At 39.5% G+C, this 19,840-nt stretch overlaps 2 protein-coding genes across 6 annotated transcripts in view; one reads left to right on the top strand and one right to left on the bottom strand.

Annotated features, from left to right (window-relative positions):
- The window catches only part of Clcn3 (chloride channel, voltage-sensitive 3), an 84,331-nt gene extending 71,668 nt beyond the window's left edge, over positions 1-12,663 (bottom strand). For 2 of the 5 annotated variants that reach the window (XM_005373560.2, XM_005373555.2), the window contains exon 1: positions 12,288-12,663. The gene's annotated coding sequence lies outside the window, so the exon portion shown is untranslated. Of the gene's footprint in view, positions 1-12,148 lie in introns of all 5 variants that reach the window. The other 3 variants (XM_005373558.2, XM_005373554.2, XM_005373557.2) reach the window with 2 other exon arrangements.
- A 46-nt stretch (positions 12,664-12,709) lies between these two features.
- The window catches only part of Nek1 (NIMA-related kinase 1), a gene marked incomplete in the record, with an annotated part of 168,654 nt that continues 161,523 nt past the window's right edge, over positions 12,710-19,840 (top strand). Inside the window, 1 exon segment of the mRNA XM_013513368.1 lies at positions 12,710-12,760.

The raw sequence follows: 19,840 nt of genomic DNA on the forward strand, positions 1-19,840 counted from the left end.
TTTTTTGGTTTTTCTCCGGTACCGGGAACCGAACTCACGACCTTGTGCTTGCCAGGCAGGCGCTTTTGCCGCTGAGCTAAATCCCCAGCCCAAAAGAATCATTTTAATTTTGATGTATCAAAACATATATGGTAAGATTTGGCAAAGAATACAGACATATTATTCTTGACTTCTTTACATGATGATAAGGGACGTGTTATAAAATACTTCAGTCAAGGCTACAGTCTACATAACACTGAAAAAGCATCCTAAAATAAGTTTTTTTGTTGTACTTGATCCTCAGTTAGAAAATCCACATACTCCTTCATATCCTCCTTCAGAGTCCCTTAAAAACTGCTATGTGCTAACTGGAAAATTAACTCAAACTTTAGAAAACACTTCATTTCATAACATCTAGATCTTTACACTTACAATGAGCAGTCAACTTAGTTCCAAATAAAGCAATTAAACTCAGGCCTGAATGGTTACTATTTCTATAAAACTGCAAGTTAAAAAAAAAAAAGCTCCTCTTATTAACCCAGAAATCTATACAGCTATCCTGTCTAATGAAGCAGACACTAGCCACTCACTAGCCACCCTTGAAACATGTCCAGTGCAAACTGAGATGTGCTCCAAGTGTAAAATATTTACCAGATTCCTAAAACAATGCACAAAAAAGAAAGCAAATGTTATTAATAATTTTACATCTGATTATAGATTAATGTTTGATATATTGGATTAAATAAAATACATTATTAAATTGAATCTCACCACTTTTTTTCAGTACTGGAATTGAACACAGGACCTTTAGACTGAGCAATATCTCTAGCCCTTTTTCATTTTTTGAGACAGTGTCTTGCTAAGTTTTGCCCAGACTGGGCTCAAACTCAAAATCGTCTTACTTTGAGACTCCCAGAATCCTGAGGTTACAGGCATGTGCCACTATGCCCTCCTCACCACTTTCTTTTTACCGTAAGACAGCTACTAAAAAATTAAAATTACAAATGTGGGTCACACATGAAGTACACATTTTGAGCAACACTCCTATAAAATATTTACATTTCCAGGTGCAGAGTTGGGTGTGATGACACACATCTGTAATCCTAGCACTTGGGAGGCTGAGGCAGGAGGGTCACTGAGTTGAGGCCAACCTGGGCTACAAAGTGAGTGCAAAGCCAGCCTAAACTCCATAGGGAAACCCTATCTCAAGAAGACCAAAACAATTTTTTTCTACATCAAAACTTCAATACTAGTGGGTAAATCTTTTCAAATTGTAAACTCAATTTCAAGGCTCAACTGGGGAAAAACAAAAAAGGCTATGAACGCATAAAACAGCAGCTGAAAATATGTATATTAAAAACTAGTAACTCCAAGTCACCTTTTCTTTTTAATTGTAGAAAATATTTTAAAAGTCATTTTAAAGACACTGTAATAGATGCACAATAGATTGCAAACATATTCCTGTAAGTGCAGAGGCAACACATGAAATCCACAGTGGGGATAAGCCCTAGTTTACTGTAATGAATTCCTAAATGACCTATGTACAATCACCGATATCCCCTCTCATTTGATCTCTATACAGCAATCAATAGTTTTTCAAAAACCGTACCTGCTCTGATGAGTAATCTCTCCCCATTTTGTGGATTGAAATCTTTGAATCATTTACCCCTGCCCTCAGGAGACACACTCAACAGACAAGACGCCTGTGCTGCCTGGCTCTTGCCTACTTTCAAACTTATTTTTTTTATTACGTTTATTGATACAATGTAGATAAACATAACGATAATATTTATTTTGTAGTGTACAGTGATCCCTCACCTATCATGGGAGTTATGGTCCACAGACCCGTGCCATAGGTGAAAATCTGCAAAGCAGCAATGTTATATTTAATTATTTATATATATTTTAAGGCTTTATAAACCCTTCCCACATTCCTATAAACCTTTCCCGCTCTCTTATTAACCTTTCCCACACTCTTATAAACACTTCATAAGTTCTTAAACACTTTCTACACTCTTAAACCTATGCAATTTTAGTAACATGTAAAATTCTATATGGGTACTGCATGTGAAGCTGACAAGAAGAGATGCTAAACATATGGGCATATTGGGGCTGGGGATTTAGCTCAGTGGCACAACACCTGCCTGGCAAGCACAAGGTCATGAGTTCGATTCCTGGTACCAGAAGAAAAACAAACAAACAACAACAACAAAAAACATATGGGCACACTGCATGACAGCAAACAGACCAGTGCTATGGTCACTGAGCCAATCAATGCCCAGGATACAGAACACAGTGCTGTGGATGGTCACTTTCCGTTCCATCAGCCAATAGTATGCTGTGTACAATCTCACGCTGGCAAACTTATGTGAACAGTAGTGGTGTACTGCACTTCCATTGTGTACATTACAGTATACAACCACTGATAAAATACACACTGTATTTTAATATTCCTTTAATGTCTCAATTAACATTTTTTATATTTTCATAGTTTTAAATTTTGTAGGCAAAAATAATTAAAATCATAAATATATAAATACCTATATAACACAAAATCCTGTGATATAACAAAAACCCCATGATGCAGAATTAGATATATTTTCTTTCAAAACCCAAGATACAGTGAAGCCACAATAAGTGAACTGCGATACAGTGAGGGACAACTGTCTACTTCTTTGGGTTTTTTTGTCTTGTCTTTTTGAGACAGGGTCTTGATATGCAGTTCAGGCTGGCCTTGAGCTCACTTTGTAGCCCAGGCTGGTCTCAAACTAGCAACGATCCTCCTGCCTCAGCCTCCTGAGTGCTGGGCTTACAGGCATGTGCCACCACACCTGGCTCTGTCTACTTATTATAGTAGTTTTGATAGGGTAAGAGAGACTCCATTTTCTTTTTAACTCCAAGTTAAGAGAAGCGACTTAAATTCACTTAAACTGTATCTGAACCCACTCCTCACCCTCTCCCCTTGGGTAGTCATAAACCCACTAAAAGGAGAACAAAGTCATAAAGTGGGAACAAAATAAACAAATTGGGAAGTAGGCTAAATGTTAAACCACAATGGTCATCTGGAATCTGGCTGTCCTATACCTTCCAGAAAATGTAAATCTCGTAACTATTATGTGACATTCTTGTAAAATTCAGCAATTCCATGGAATTGGAAACCTAAAAGGTACTTGAACTAAAGGTGAGATCTAGATTGGCATGCACATCTTCTCTGGCTCCTGATTAGAGACTGTCAGCCAGCTCTTCAATAAAGTGTTTTTGTTCCTGCCTTTTCCATCTCTTCTGAGTACCTGTCTTGTTGTACTCACTTGCTATATTATTTGGAGGCCCTAGCGAGATCTGGCCTAATGTGAAAAAGACCCTTGTCTGAGGAGGCCCTGTGCCTCCTGGCAGATTTCAGCTGGCCAGCTGGGGACAACTGCATAGTGGGATGCAGAAGCTGCAAAAGCAGAATGACTAAGCCCAGCTCACCGACCTAGGTAAGATTTAAAATTGGATTCTATTGTGTGTCTTTGGTTTCTTTTCCAGACTGACAACTTGATGGGCCCAAGCTCCAGACATGGTAGTCATACAGTCTCAGTGAAGCTGGAAATTTGAGCAGAATTGTTGCTTTTACATTTATCCAGAGTTTGTCTCTGGGTTTGTTTAGAATTTGTTTTTTGTGTGTTTCAGGTTTGGTCAGTTCCATTGTCTAAACATTTGCAAATTCATGGCTGGAGGTAATTCTTAATTCCCAGGATTGTTTTGCTTTATTTGTCTGTCTGCTGTGTTTTTCCCCCAAATGCACCCGAGCTTACAGATTATTGTACCTGAGGCTGTTCTCTGGATCGGAGGTCTGGTAGCAGTCCTGCTCTTGCCCTTCCTATGTCATCCACCTCGAGGCTCAAAGAGACCTGGATCCACCCAGACTGCTCCACATTGCTACAACTACTGCCACTGTTTCTAACTTTGCTAGCCTTGTTCTCTTGTTTGTATTGTGGGGGAACACATGAATACTTCTGTCAACTGTTATGGGTGCAACTGGCAGCAAGCTGATCATGTTGGAATACATGATCAAGAACTTTGATAAGTTTAATGCTGGGAACTATGGGATAAGGATGAAAAAGGGAAAACTCTGAACACTGTGTGAGCCAGAATGGCCTTCTTTTGGAGTTGGTTTGCCACCACAGAAAACAATTGACCAACAAGTAGTTGGTAAAGTATGAAATATTGTTACTGGGAAACCCCGACATTTGGATCAGTTTCCATACATAGACTCCTAGTTGTGTATGGTTCAAGCGTTACCTCCCTGGCTTGAAATGTGTGTTTGTGGGTTGCCTGATTGAGTCCTAGTAATTGCAGAAGGTTCACCAGGACAAAAGCCTCATTTTACCCTCAGCCCCAGAGGAAGATGATCTTATCTCTGGTCTACCACCACCTTAACCCATTCCACCTGATGCCCCCACTGCAGCCCCTCCTTCACCAGATGAGGGCTCTTCCTCAGAGTAACAGCTGGGTGGGAGACAGCCTCCAGGACACTGAGCCTGCAGCCACCCATTCTTCTCGTTGTCTCCAGTAGCCCTCCCCCGAGTCAGTGGCTGACCCAGAAGAGGAAGTCTCCTCCTTGGGCCAAACCCCTGTCTTGCCTCTCTAGCAGGCAGCCACGATGGGACGGGAGGAAATCTTCTGTCTACCACAGTATAGGTTCCTTTTTCCAGTAGTGATCTGTGTAACTGGAGAGCTCAGAATCCCCCCTCCTCAGAGCAGCCACAGGCTGTGACTACATTGCTTGAGTCAGTGTTTAAGGTCCATTGCCCCACTTGGAATGATTGTCAGCAGATCCTGTTGACTCTGTTTGCCTCACAAGCAAGAAACAGAATTCAAAAGGCAGCTGAGGAACAGGTCAGGCTAGACACAAGGGGAATGGAACAGGATAAACACATGGTAGTAGCCCACATTTTGTTAAGAGCTTACAGAAAGGAGACACAGTCAAAAATTAGGAAGAGGAAAGGGGAAACAGGGAGAAGGCAGTCATATTCTCTTGGATCTGGACCAATGTGCCTACTGTAAAGAGAGGGGACATTTCAAGAAAGAATGTCCAAAGCTGCTAGACAAGGAGAACAGGGAGCAAAAAGTATTTGTGGTGGAGTCAGGGGAAGTTTCAGATTGATAGGGTCGTGGGTCCCTGTGCCTCGGCCCCAGGGAACCCATGTTAATTAAAAAGGTAGGGAAAAAAACTCTTAAATTTTTAATACTATTAAAACTCATACTATTTTAATACTATTAATACTATTAACTATTAGATCTGCTAGTAGTGACCCAGCTGGTGGCCCCGCTGGTAGGTCCAAAAGCGTATGTCCAAGGGGTGAATGGTCAAACTTTATCTTATTCTTTATGTGAGCCACATCAGGTCCAGCTTGGATGACATGTGGCTGATCATTCCTTTTTACTCCTGCCTGACTGCCCTTCCCCCATCCCGGGCGGAGATCTTCTTTGCTTGCTTAGGGCTCAAATTTCCTTTACTTTCCAGGGAACTGTTTTAACCACGAGAAGAGACCCCTCCCCTAAAGCCCACATTTTGACTGTTACTCTGCCTATATAGGAGGAATATCGCCTCCTGGATTCTTGCATTATGGACCAGCCTGAACAACCTGCTCTCCCTGCTTGGACTCAAGATTTTCCAAAGGTTTCGGCAAAAGACAATCCTCCGGGCCTAGAGATACATGTGTCCCCAGAAATAGTAAAGTTAGTGGGACACACAAAACCAGTCTGCTTGAGACAGTACCAAAAGACTTTGGAAGCTAAAAAAGAAAAAATTAAGCCCCACATTCAGAGGCTGTTTAAAGCTGGCATACTGAGAAAATGCCAGTCTCCTTCAAATACACCATTCCTGCTAGTTCGCAAGCCTGGGACCAATGAGTATCATCCCATCCAGGACTTGCGAGCAGGGAGCGCCCTGGTTGTGACTCTTCACCCTACTGTGCCTAATCCCTATACCTTACTTAGTCTGTTCCCACCTACTCGAACCTGGTATACTGTGTTAGATTTAAAAGATGTCTTCTTTTATATTTCTTTGTCTGTTACATTGCAAAAATTGTTTGCTTTTAAATGGGAAGCTCCAGAGAGGAAACCAAAATGCCAATTAACCTGGACAAGATTACCACAGAGATTTAAAAATTCTCCAACCATATTTGGGGAAGTTTCATCAAAAGACTTAGTACCTTTCAGGAAAAAAATTTCCTAAAGTAACTCTCCTACAGTATATTGACAAACTCTTGGTGGTGACAGAGATTCAAAAATCATGTCATGAGGAAACAAAAACATTGTTAAAATTGTTACGAAGGGTATTGTGTATTGAGGAAAAAGACCCAAATATGCATACAGGCTGCCCCCCCCCATTAAAAAAACCACCACAAAAGTCTATTCAACAACACAGATGCAAAATGATAAAATCTGCTTGGGACTGGAGAGTAGCTACAGATGGACACATATGCCAAATCACAAAGGGAGGGGCTCATCTATCATGCTAAGAAAACTTTATGTTCATTTATGCACATGTGGAGCTATTAAGGATTTTTAAAAGAGAAACCACATGATCAGATATGAATTTAGAAAGCCAATACTAGCAACAGGATGGAAGGCAGATTCAAAAGACAAGAGATTGAGGAACTAAAGATAGAAGAATTAGATGAAAATAGACCTTTAAACAATTTTAAACAGCAGATAATAAAGCATGACTGAACTAAGACATAGCAAAATGGAGAAGTAGAAAGAATTTTGATAAATGTTTAAGCGGACTTGAGAAGTAATAAAATGTAGAGAATGATAAAGAAATCTAAGGTATCCACTAAGTCCTGTTTGACTAGCTGGTTGATAATGAATTTCTGTGTCCTCCAATTCACAGCACTCATGACCACAGTGTTCTTTCCAACATTACGATTACACATTCAGGTTTGTTTCTATGAAAAGTCAGACTATAATGAAGACAATAATTACCTTCACCAATGGATCTAGCTCTCAAACTTCAAACAATAAAAAGCATACCACCTGAACTTGGGGGTAGGGGTAGAAAAAAGACGACCCTGGAAAAAGGCGGCCTAAGAGACTCACAGGCTGAGGCAGGCACACTATATAGCAGGCTGGGGAGAACTGAGGATTACGGCTAAGTTCCAAAGGTATGTCCATCAAGTATCTGCCTGGATAGTAAGCTGAACAGAAAAGTAGGTCACAATCTGCGTGAAAGAATTAATGAAAATCTTTGGAACAATATGAAACTATGATTTATCTAGTCATTTGTATGTAAGAAGCATTCTCACTTAAATATTTTTATAAGTTTGTGCTAGGTAATGGCTACACATTAAAATGGCACATTTTTGTTATGAATTTCAAAATAATTACATATTCATTTATTAATCTTTATGGAATAAACGGAAGTATCAGAAACCACAAAAAACATTTTTCTGAATTAATGACACATCTGTACAGACCTTTCGGCTTTTAGTAAACTTCAGCATAAATTACATTAATACTGTCCTCAAGGGCAATGTTACATTTTTCTATATAGTAATATATCCTGACAATACAAGCTGTACACATAGCTGTACAAGTCATTGAAGAATGGTTTAAAAGCTCAGAAAAGACCAAATTTTACTGTGATTAATAACAAGAAGCTTTTTTTTGGAAGAGATACTCCTGAATCAGAACTCAAAAGGTAACTTTTTATGGGGCATAAATGGGAGAAGTTATCTGAAGCAAAATAAATGGCCTGAGTTAAGATATGGAGCTGAGCAGGCAACAAAAAAGTACTTGTAGGTAAGTATGTGCAGAGTACTAGCCCTGGAAAAAGCAGTCTCTCACATTTCCACCTAGAATTACAATGGCATTAAGCCTAACAAAGTTTTTTTAAAAACCTGTAGTTCTGAGCTGGGTGTGGTGCTGGGAGCCTGTAATCCCAGCACTCAGGAGGCTGAGGCAGGACTGCTGTGAATTCCAGGCCGGCCTGGGCTACACAGTGAGTTCAAGGTCAGCCTGATAACACAGTGAGACCCTTATCTCAAAAGTTAAACAAACAAAACAAACTGAGCATGTTGGAAGTTTCTCAAATTGTTTTTCAGGGAATGATTCTTTCTGCATAATATCTGTTAACATTGTACAGTAGTAAAGTTCAAGCATTCTTTGGGATTGCTGGCATAGTACATAAGGCACTAAAGTAAGTCCGGGGGTTGATTGATTAGAAGAACCTAACCATGGAAGAACTCTAGTTGAGGTGGAACAAAGGAATGATCTAAAGTTGGCTTCTGGGAAGAGTAAAGTGGCATTTATGTAGGGAATGTACCAACAAGATGAGACTAAAGGCAGAGATACCACTTAGTTTTGTAACTATTCCAATAATAAATAATAATGGGGGTTGGGGTATATCTCAGTGGTAGAGCACCTGCCTAATATACACAAGGTCTTGGACTCAATCCCCAGCATCACAAAAGCCATCATGATTATCACAGACCTAAAGCCACAGTGAAAACAAAAAGGAACATATATTCAAGTGTCACAGAGAAGAAAGATCAATAAATCTGGATTTATGAGGAACAAGAGAAAGGTCAATGATTGTAAAGTTCGCTTCTTCCTCTATTTTTAGTGAAAAGACTGTCTTTCTCGAAAGTGGAAAGTCAACAGAGGAAGGTAGTTTAAAAAGAACGCCAAGGGAAAAGTAGGTGGCATGTTGCATAGGTGATGATCCCAGAATACATGGATAGAAACATCCACAGCAGTCAGTTGGAGTCACTGAATTCCCACTGGGAATATGTGTCATATTTTCTCTATCTGATTTCAGACTGGGAGAGATCGTTTCTTGTCTCCTTTTACACAATCAATGTTGTGTACTAGGCCAACAATCCCAAAGAATGCAGGAATATTACCACTGTAGAATGTTAACAGGTATTATGCAGAATGAGTCATTCCCTGAAAAACTAAAACAAGAAAGTAGTAAATTAAAAATAAGGCAGAGTTATTTACTAACGACCTGTAAACAGAATAATCAACCATTATTTCAAATTAAGTGGAAAATGGAAATTAGATATATAGCACACACATTCTGAATAGCCTAAATAATTAATCTGATATGTATAAAACTAATGAGACATTGAGGATGGTATTTGTATAGTTAAAGCAGCATATTTTAAGTCTACATAAACCTCTCAAGAAATTTAATTCAGTAATTCAAACAATTCAAAAAGAGTCTAATATACAGTCTTTTTTAGGTAAATTCAGATCTAAAATCATCAGATAAAAAGAGATCACCAAAGACACTATGATGCCATATTCACTGTATATTTTGATGTGGAATCAAAAAGAGTCAAACTCAGAAGCAGAAAGCAGAATAGTGGTTATCAGGGCCTGGAAGGTAAGAGGATGACAAAAGGCGAGAGGCTGATCAAAGGGTACAAAGTGTTAGTTAGACAGGAAGAATAAGTTTCCATGATTTACCGCACAGCATGATGACAACAGTTAAAAACAATATATTGCACAAAATATAATGGCACAGTATGGGGCTGAAGCACAAAGATCACAAATCCAAGGCCAACCTGGATAACTCAGCAAGACCTTGTCTCAGAAAAGCATTTTTTAAAAGAGCTGGGGCTGTAGGTCAGCAGCAAAACACTTGTCTAGTATGCAAGGCCCTAGTTGGACTCCCAGTAATTAACACACACACACACACACACACACACACACACACACACACGGTATACCTCAAAATTGCTAAAAGAGTAATTAAGTGTTCTCACAACAACAAAAACCTGACAAATAGGGCAGTGATGGATATATTTGTTTGATTTACTCTTTCTATAACATACACATTTATCAAATATCATGCATAACTGCATAAATACATATAATTATTTGTCAAAAGTAAAAGCAAACAAAAATTTGGGAAGGGGGAATTTAATGTTACATGATTTCTAAAAGGGCAAAGGTAAACAAGACATACAAATATAAAGCTCAGATTAAAAGAAGAGAATAATCCAATAGTAAGCTACTGTGAAAGACTGAGACTTTAAAAACAACGTAAGTTTTCATAACTTTAAAAGACAAACCATTCCCCTAAGAATGACCAAATAAAATACATTTACTTAACTTTAATTCAACCTTCCCAATCAATGCAGATGGGACACTAACGGTCATCCTCTATTTTACGTTTAACTGAAAAATACTTATCTTCAAGAATCAAAATAAATCACAGCTACAATGTTTATAAACAGATGTAAAATGTTCACATAAAAACGCTTACTAAAAAATAAATAAATAAATAAAAACGCTTACTAAAGTAGTAGAATTATGATTGTTTTTCTCTTAAAAACAGTATTTTCAAGAGCCACTATTTTCAAGAGTTGCTGTAATGTCTTTACTATTATAATTAAAAGTAAATGGGCCTATGGTGCTATATTCTCATTCTGTTTCTTTCGCTAGAATTTGAATCAGTAGAAACTGCAGGATTGTGCAGCCATGTTGTACAGTATGGCCATGCTCCTGCTCTGAAATCATACAGCTGGGCCTGTCACAGTTCTGACACGTTGTAAGACATTGGGTAAGTTAATTAAATCCTGTTTTCAGTTGCCACATCTGTAAAATGGGGACTGTAAAAGCACAGTAACTAAAAGAAAAAAAGTACCTATTTCATGGAATTGGTATAGAAATTGAGATAATCCACAAAAACTGCTCAGGAAAGAGACTGAACCATAGAATGTCGTCAATCCTTAACACTGTATCTACCATATTATACATTTGACATGCTTGCTGGTAAGTCTGACTACAAACTAAGCTGGAGGTTCTACAAAGCAGTGAGACTGTCCAAACCCCACAGGATACTGCTTTGATATATGACCTACCACAGAGATGAAATCTGACTTCCTGAGCAGTCTAAAAATTATTACCAACATGTCACAACAGGAAATGGAAAGCCTATCACAGACATGATCTGGAAAATCGCCAATTTTCTAACATTAAACCCAAACAGATTCAACAAATCTGTTCCTCTCAACTGTACATATTCAAATCCAGGTTAAATAAAATATTTACATCCCTAATGAGTTATGTATGACTGACAAAACATGGTAAACTTACTATACATTCACACTGCCCTCTCTAGAAAGTTTTGACCTGTCATTCAAGCAAAGAGTGAGCTGGGAAAGGGAAAAAAAAGGATGGGAGACACACACTGTGACAGAGTCTGTCCACAGTGGCTTTCCCTATTAACTAGACGTCGTATAAGCATATACAACTTTAGGAAATATTTATGATAAACACAATTTTCAAGCCGTAAGACCTAAGAACACAATCAGTAGTAGCAATAGTAACATCTTTTAAGATGAAAGTCGACAATATCTACATAAGCATTTAAAGTCCAGTATGTACTCTTGAACTAAAGGACTATTTTGTGGTGACTTACAAAGGCTTATAGAACTGAGTTAAATTATTTCCCATATTGATCTAATGAGCAAAATAATCTAAATGAACTCTATATGAAGGGAAAAGTATTTCCGGGAAGTCAACAAACAATAACATAAACTACAATTATGACACAGGAACTGAACTGCATAGCTAAAAGTTGATGTTTATATAACTTAACTTTTTAATTATATCTACATAAAGAAATGAAAATATGCTCGCTATTGATTCAACAGTCATGAACAGGATTTTTTCTTCCACATGATGCCTCATGTAGATATAATTATCTTCTATGTGTTCCCCAGTTTTCAAGTGCCATACAAATAAACCACACCACATGAAAAGTTAATTTCTGAGACCCTAGTTTCTGGTCCAACAAGTTTAACAAGAAAACACAAATATACAAGCAAAATGTTTTTATATACTCATATAAATCTAAAGATAGAAAAATGGTATTATCCTTAAATTTGGGCAAATTTAGGCAAAGTAAAACCCACTCCCTAAGTTCAAAATTAGTCTTTTCCTGGTACCGACTTCCACTCTACTCAAAGTTCCTTCGACGGTTCCTGAAGGAAACGAGTAAAATTTTAAAGAAAGTAAGAGAGTATACGCGTAATCAGGATGGGTTTAACAGCACGTAGGTACATCTGTTGGAAGCAGCAGCAATATGAGAGCCCTGGCTTCACGGCTGACCCAAAATCTGTGAACATGACAGCTAACGAATCTTCGCTGGTAAAATGCAACTCACCTCGCAGCTCAGAGGCATAGCAAAATCGGTGGCTGTTTTTTGCGCTGCCTTTGGATTCTGCATCTGTTTCAAAGCTAAAACCTAGCTACCCTGGAGAAAGCTTGACACACAACGAAAACTACGGCGATTTAAAAGATACCTGGTGTTTTCTACTGAAGAGGTTACGTAAATTTTGCCAGGTGGGACTTTTTTGTGTCCTCCTTCAAACACGGGAGCAGCATTAAATTTAAATCCTCTTGCTTTGATGGACCCTAGCGTCAACCTGCTTCTGTCCAAAATTAAAAATAAAAATCCCCAGCCTCACTTCCCTCTCAAAAGACTAAAACTGAATCCATGGTCCAACTCTGGAGGAAAGTAGGACGACTTTCAAGCCGCCACACCCCTCTTCCTCATTTTCCAGCCTGATTCCGGATTGCAGGCGAACTAAAACTGAGAAAGGAGCAGGTTCAGGACCGGACCGGCCCTGACCCACGGAAGGGAAAGACAAGCTGCAGGAGTCCGGAGTCCGACAGGTACGTCGCCAGCGTCGACGCGTGACGTCACCGCGTTGACGTAAACGGCCGTTCAGCGTCGGGCCGCCCCGGCACATCCTCCTCCGGCCACTCTCGGAGGCACGTCGGCGCCGATTGGGCGGTGTGGAGGCGGTGGGCGGGCCGGGGCTGGTGCTGGGGATGCGCGGTGAGGAGGGGGAGCGAGCGGGTTTGGCAGCGCCGAGGGCTGAGTTGGGTGTGAGCGCCTTCTCGGCAGTTAGCTCACGTCCCTCACGCGTTGCTATTTGCCCTGCCGGTGACCTCGGAAAGGACTGGAGGCGGCTGCGGTGGGCGAGGCCTGTAGGGAAGGGCCTCTGCGCGCAGCGTCCCAGAGTGTGGTCGCGAAGCTCGGATTCCGCTGTCGCGAGAGGTCGCTGCGCGAGAGCTGCGAGTTTCTGAAACATCTGCAGCTTCGGACTGCAGAGTGAAAGCAAAAGCCGTAGTGGAAGAGCGTAGCCCCTAAAATTTAAATGGGTGGAAGAGCGTAGCCCCTAAAATATAAATGAGTGGAAGAGCGTAGCCCCTAAAATTTAAATGGGTGGAAAAGCGTAGTACCTAAAATTTTTTTTGTTTGTTTTTCTTCCGGTACCAGGAATCTAACTCACGACCTTGCTCTTGCCAGGCAGGCGCTGTGCCACTGAGCTAAATCCCCAGCCCCAGTCCCTAAAATTTAAATGGAAAGACGTCGGCTTTCGAAGTTAGACCCGCGCGAGTTGCTGCCTAGGCCTATAGGTGGCGGCCAGTGTGCAGTAGTGTCAGGTTGCTTAGACGCCATCGCCAGATAACATGTCTAACGTACATTTTCTAAGAAAATGACAACGCAAATTTAGTCATCACACATTTTCAAAAACAATGCTTAGAAATTAAGTATTTTGCAGAAAATGTGTACTTTGAGGTTTCTACACGGTCTGATTTATTATTCACATATACATTTACTGTGCTCCAATGGTGACACAGTCCAGTGCGTCTTTATCCCCGTGCTCAAGTGCTGTATGTGGTCTCGGGGGTGTTGTTGCAGGGCAGAATGTCTGGCCACAGTGAGCTTGCCGGTTAGCTAGTGAGCAGGTGCAGGCTTTTCATTTCTTAGTTGGGACTTGTGGGACCAGTGTTGGTGTCGCCACCCGGTGGCAGAACTAAGCCATGAATGTCAAGTGTCTCCAGTAGGTTATGAATATATATAGTGCTTAATCGATGCTGCCTTTAATGATACTAAGTTATAATACATGTAATTTTGTGTGTATGTATTATGAATCGGGTATGTTTTGGTCTTTACAGCTTTTCTGTAGTCACATGTATATGCTTTACTGAATTTGTATCATAGGTTAGTGGTTTAAGTGTGCTTAACACATGAGTTACGGATTTTTTAGTTTTGTTTTTCGTTTTGTTTTGTTTTGTTTTGTTCTGCTTTGTTTTTTGGCCAAGGTCTCGCCCTGCAATTCGGGCTGGCCTTAAACTCACTGTGTAGGCCAGATGGGGTGGTGCACCCCTGTAATCCCAGCACTTAAGAGGCTGAGGCAGGAGGATTGCTCTGGGTTCAAGGTTAGCCTAGGCTACATAACTCAAGGCCAGCTGGACTACAGAACAAGACCGTATCTAAAAAAAAAGACAAAACAAAAAACACCTCACTATGGAGCCCAGGCTGGCCTCAAACTCACGATAATACTCCTGCCTCAGCCTCCTTAATGCTGGGATTATAGGGATGTGCTACCCCACGCAGCAACATATGAGTTCTGTATATTTTTATTCTATGACAGAACTGAATATGCTCAAACAATACAGTCTTGAGCTTCAAAGCTGGTGTACTCCTTTCATGATTATGGGGTGCTCACAATACAGTTAAGCTGCTTGTGACTGCTTTCTTATTATCAAAGTAAAACTTTTGGAGTGAAACAAGAGGACCCAAATTCGAGGCCAACCTGGGCAATTTAGTGACAATCTCAAAATAAGAAGAACTGGGGATGTAGCTCAGTGCTCCCTAAATTCAATCCTGAGTACCACCAAAAAAAAAAAAAATTTGTGGAACCATGGTTATATTGAACCACAATTTTCTTTTTTCTTGGAACCCTATTAGGCAAATCTCTTATTCTTTTTAGAAAATATAGAAAGTCAAGCAAAACTTTTCTAAATTAAGTGGAATTTTTCATAAGAGATTTGCAGATGTTTTATGTTTTCTTTTCTCACTGAAGATATGTGGCCTCATTTTGGAAAGAAGCACCTAGATTCTTATAATGTACATTAGTCACAGTCTGTCAGTCATCTGCTTTCTATGAGTATCAAAAAATCTGTTTACATTGTGTTTTAGTTCCTTCATGGTGCATTAGCCCAAGAATCTCTTAAATCGACAAGAACAAGTATACTTATACATCTGTTTTTGGCAATATCACTTGTATCATACATGACTTTTTCCTTTACAAGAATTTGTCATAAAATTCATGGTTTGTGGCATAAATAACCATCACACTAGTAATTCTCAAGCTTCACTTTGCATCAAACGATCTAAGAAGTTTCAAAAAAAATCTTGTTTAGGCATCTCTCCCAGAATTTTGTTTTAATTATTCCAAAGTTGGGCTTAAGCATCCCCATATTTATTTCTTCCCAGTTGATATGTGAGGCACAGTCAGAAACACTGCATTAGACTTGGAACAGTATATTTAAACAATGTTCTATGTACAAGCTTGGTGATAAAAATTATATCTGTGAAAGAACTTGCTCTGTGATTGCTCTGGGGTTTTTGTCAGAACATCTCATGATGTTAAATTTCTCCTTTTTTTAAAATAAAATTTATTAAATAAATAAATTTCCCCCTTTAAAAACTTTGGTGGAGGGAAACACAGACCATGGGCAGATCCTTGGAACATTTTAGGTACCTCTTACTGAATTCCTTATGTCTTAGTTACTTTTCTTGCTGCCGAGACAAAATACCTGATACCTAAAGTTACAGTAATTTCAGCCCTGTTTGTAGAGGTTTCATCCATAGTTGGCTGGTTCTAAGGCAGGATGGCATGCTACAGGGGCAAAGCAGAGCAGAAACAGTCCATGGCATGGCAGGCAGAGGGCAGCAAGCCTCCCTTTTCCTTTTATCCCATCCAGGCTACAAGCCTTTTGGGTGGTGCACCCACACCCAGGTAGGCCTTTCCATTATCTGCACCCAGAATTATAATATGCCAATTAATGAACTAACCCAGTACCACACACCCTTAATCCCAGTATTACACACCCTAGGTCCCACCACCTCTGAAAAACCCACATATGAGTGCATGAGGATTTGATGGGACATCTAGTTACAAGCAGTAACACCTTCCTTTCGTGAGGTTATTAAGGAAGTGTTCCTTAGGCCTGATATAATTCCTAGTAAAGATTTTTTACAGACTCAGCTGTGATGTTTTCTCACACAAAAAGAACTGACAGTCTGGCGGGGCATGGTAGCTCATGACTATAAACTGGCAGCTAGAGAGCCTGAGGCAGGAAGATGCAAGCTTGAGGCCAACCTAGGCAAGTTAGTGAGATCTCGTCCCAAAAAACTGTGGGAATGGTGTTTAGCACTCTGGGTTCAATCCCAGTGCCACAGGGGAAGAAAAAAACTTGACAGACTACCTGATCCCCAAACTCTAAACTGCTTTTATCACCTTAAGAGAATATGAGTTTGTACTAGTACAGTATCCTCTTGCTTTTGTAACAGATGTCACAAACTGAATGGCTTACAGCAAATGCGTTCTAAAGGGAAAAGCCTGTGATAGGTCTCATTGGTTAAAAGTCAATGTTGGCAGAGCTGTTTTCTTTTAGTGGCTTTGAGAAAGAATCTACTTTAGGGCCTTTTGTAGCAATTGGGGTCACTTGAATATTTTGGCTCATTATTCTCTCCTCCCATCTCCAAAGCAGCAGTAGGAGGTTGAACCCTCATATATAATTATCTCACTTGCATGTAACATGATATATTGACTTTCCAGGGATTTGAGGTGCATGAACATCTTTAGAGGACTATTATCCTGCATACTATAGAGTACAAAATTCATCTTCTGACTCTTAGTATGTATTGTACAAAGTGATCAGTGTACAGGAAATATTTGGAGGCATTAGAAAATAAGTTAATAATGGTTAATTTGTTCTTTAAATCAAAAATTGTTGCTAGAACTGTTAAGTATTAATAACAAAAAGCTTTAACAGTATTCAAATTAGAGTTACTCCTCCATCCACCAACCGTAATATCTCAAGAAAAGGAAAAAGAAGAAAAAGATTAACTTATAGTGCTAAAAGTCTAGCAATTTCAACCAGACCTAGAATAGGTTTACACACTTGTTTCCATTTGAGCCCTGTGATATGGCACACAATTTTTCAGTTTCATGTGATTCTTTTCCACACATTCCTGCTTGAACTTCAGAGACCTGATACATTCTGCACTAATTCAGCCAATGACATTCTCAAAACAATCCCATGAAGTGATCCCTTTCTCATGTCCTGCACAGTGTTTCATTTATTTGTTTATTTTTTATTATTTTGCTCAGTGTTTCATTTTATTCTTCTAGATACAGATTATGATCTCCCTGTTCAGTTAGCTAACTCTCCTTTGAGCCCTTGACGGTAACCCAATCCAGAAAGCCTAAAACTGAAGAACTGACTAGCTAGTGTTTTATCTCTGTATACTGAACTAGGCCTATCAGATTAAGACCAAAAATTCACTAGGCTGCTACTGTTTAAATCCTAGGTATCTGTATGTAGTGTGATGAAAAATACAGTGAATGTTTACTTTTTAAAAATATTATAGTAAAAGACACATAGGAATTAATCCCCCCTCAAAATATTCCCTTTTCCTTTGAATACACTTATCCCATCATGCTTGCCACTTTCTGATACAGTTCTAGAAGTTTTCTTTTGTGTCTTCAAGAAGTGTGATAAAAAAAATACAATGAATGCCGCTGCCACTGGAAAGGCAGGCTTGTTTATAAAAACATACAGTATACCCTCATGTACTTTATTCACCGGATATGGTACCATGTGACTTCTGGCTCTTCCTCAAAATCAAAATGAACACAAAAGGTTCAGGACATACACACAGCCACAACAGCACAACTAAAGACACGCATAAAAGAGGACCCCCATTCAGAACTACTTCAGAATGTAGCAAGAACAATGGGATAAGTGTGTTCAAAGGGAAGGAAAGTGTTTTGAGGGGGATTCACAGCAATGTAGCCTTTAATAAACTTTTTAAACATTTTTAATTCACCATATTTTTCATTCACACCTCATCTTTTTGGCAAGATGGAAAAACCAAAATAATTGACAGAATTGACCACATGCAAATTTACAAATTTCTGTATGACAAATCTACCATAAGACAAATTAACTAGTGAGTGCCTGGCCAAAAACATTTGTTCCATAATATGATAAATGGTTAACTTCCACATATTACAAATAGCCCCTACAAACAGATAAAAAGATTATCTACTAGGAAAGGACCAAAGGATATGAAAGGTAATCATAGGAGGAGTTTCAATTTTTTTAAATTAGGAGAGCAACAATCCTTATGGAAATAGGTTTTACTACAACGCTATTGAGAGTGTGATTTATTACACTTCTTAAAAGTAACCCAGTGTATTAGTTATTCTCACTGCTGAAACAAAAATACCCAACATCCAAAGTTAAAGAAGGAAAGGTTTATTTTGGCTCACAGTCTATAGAGGTTTCAATCCATAATTGCTGGCTCCAAGGCAGGGTGGCATGGCAGAGGGGCACTGCAGAAAAGAAGCATCAGCAGCAATGAGCACCAAGTCACAAGTGACCATAGCAGCTTCTTTCTGCCCCTTTTATATTCTATCCAGGCTACCTGGGTTAGGGTGGGTGCCAGACCAATCAGTGTACTAACTGAGTAATCACAAACTCTTAATCCCAGTGCTCTTAATCCTAAAAATCAGTGAATCAATCACACACTCTGGATCCTGCCTCCTCTGAAAAAGCCCCACCTATGACTGTATGAGGGTTGCAGGGGGACATCTAAACACAAATAATAGGGGCTGGGGTTATAGCTCAGCAGCAGAAACATCTACCTGGCAAGCACAAGGTTCTGAGTTCAATTCTCAGTACAAAAAAAAAAAAAAAAAAAAAGGAAAAAGAAACAGTAAGCACAAATGATACACCCAAGATGTGGCAGTTACTTTTCAACTGTGACTGTCATTGACTTTATCCTTGTACATTTTGCCCATCTGTGAACCTTACTTTGTCTAAGGATATGACAAAAATAATGTCATACTTTTTCTTAACCTAGCCTTTAAAAGGACAGCCAACTTCATGTCATACTTAAAGTATGACTGCACCGAGACTATAATGTTGTGAGCAACCCAAGCCAGTGATGTGGAGGTGGGGGATACTTATTAAAGTGAAAAATGAATATTTTTGACACAGTAAACTTACCTTTAAGAATCTGTCCCTTAGAAATAACAATGCTATTGGAAATAATCGGAGTTTACTGAGGTGGAGGCTGGATGAATGGACTTGGACACATCCATGTTTGGGAATATTAATATCATTGATGTGAATTAATTGATCACTGGAGTAATATTTATGAAACACTGTTACATAAAAATTACAAGTTGCAAAATAATGTGTGTACACTTAAAGGATTAAAACTATATAAATACGTTTGCGTTTTTAGAAGCTTAGAGAAAAATGTAGGTGTTATCTGTAAAACTGTTATTGTTGATTTCATGGTGAAATGTACATACAGGTGCACTCCGAGATTGGAAAAAACTTTTGCATATGCTTATGGGTTGTTTCAAGCAAAGGAGAAAAATCTGCTTCCGCTTGCAAGAAAAGCCTGAGGCTGCGTCTCGCTCCCATTCTCACAGGCACTGCAATCCATCAAGCTCCATAGAGACAGTGCCACTGGGGCAAGTGAGAGCTGGACAGGCACTGGGCAACTCTGAGCCTTGCCGAGGATAACAAATAAACATGGGCAAAGGAGCCTAAGAAGCTAAGAAGCTAAATGTCACTATACACATTCTCTGTGCAAACTTGCCAAGAGGAGCACAAGAAGAAGCACCCAGATGCTTCCGTGAACTTCTCAGAGTTTGCTAAGAAGTGCTCAGAGAGGTGGAAGACCATGTCTGGTAAAGAGAAAGGAAAATTTGAAGACATGGCAAAGGCAGACAAGACTCATTATGAAAGAGAA

Source organism: Chinchilla lanigera, unplaced genomic scaffold, assembly GCF_000276665.1.
Source record: "Chinchilla lanigera isolate Chin_1 unplaced genomic scaffold, ChiLan1.0 scaffold00002, whole genome shotgun sequence".
Classification (NCBI taxonomy): Eukaryota; Metazoa; Chordata; class Mammalia; order Rodentia; family Chinchillidae; genus Chinchilla; species Chinchilla lanigera.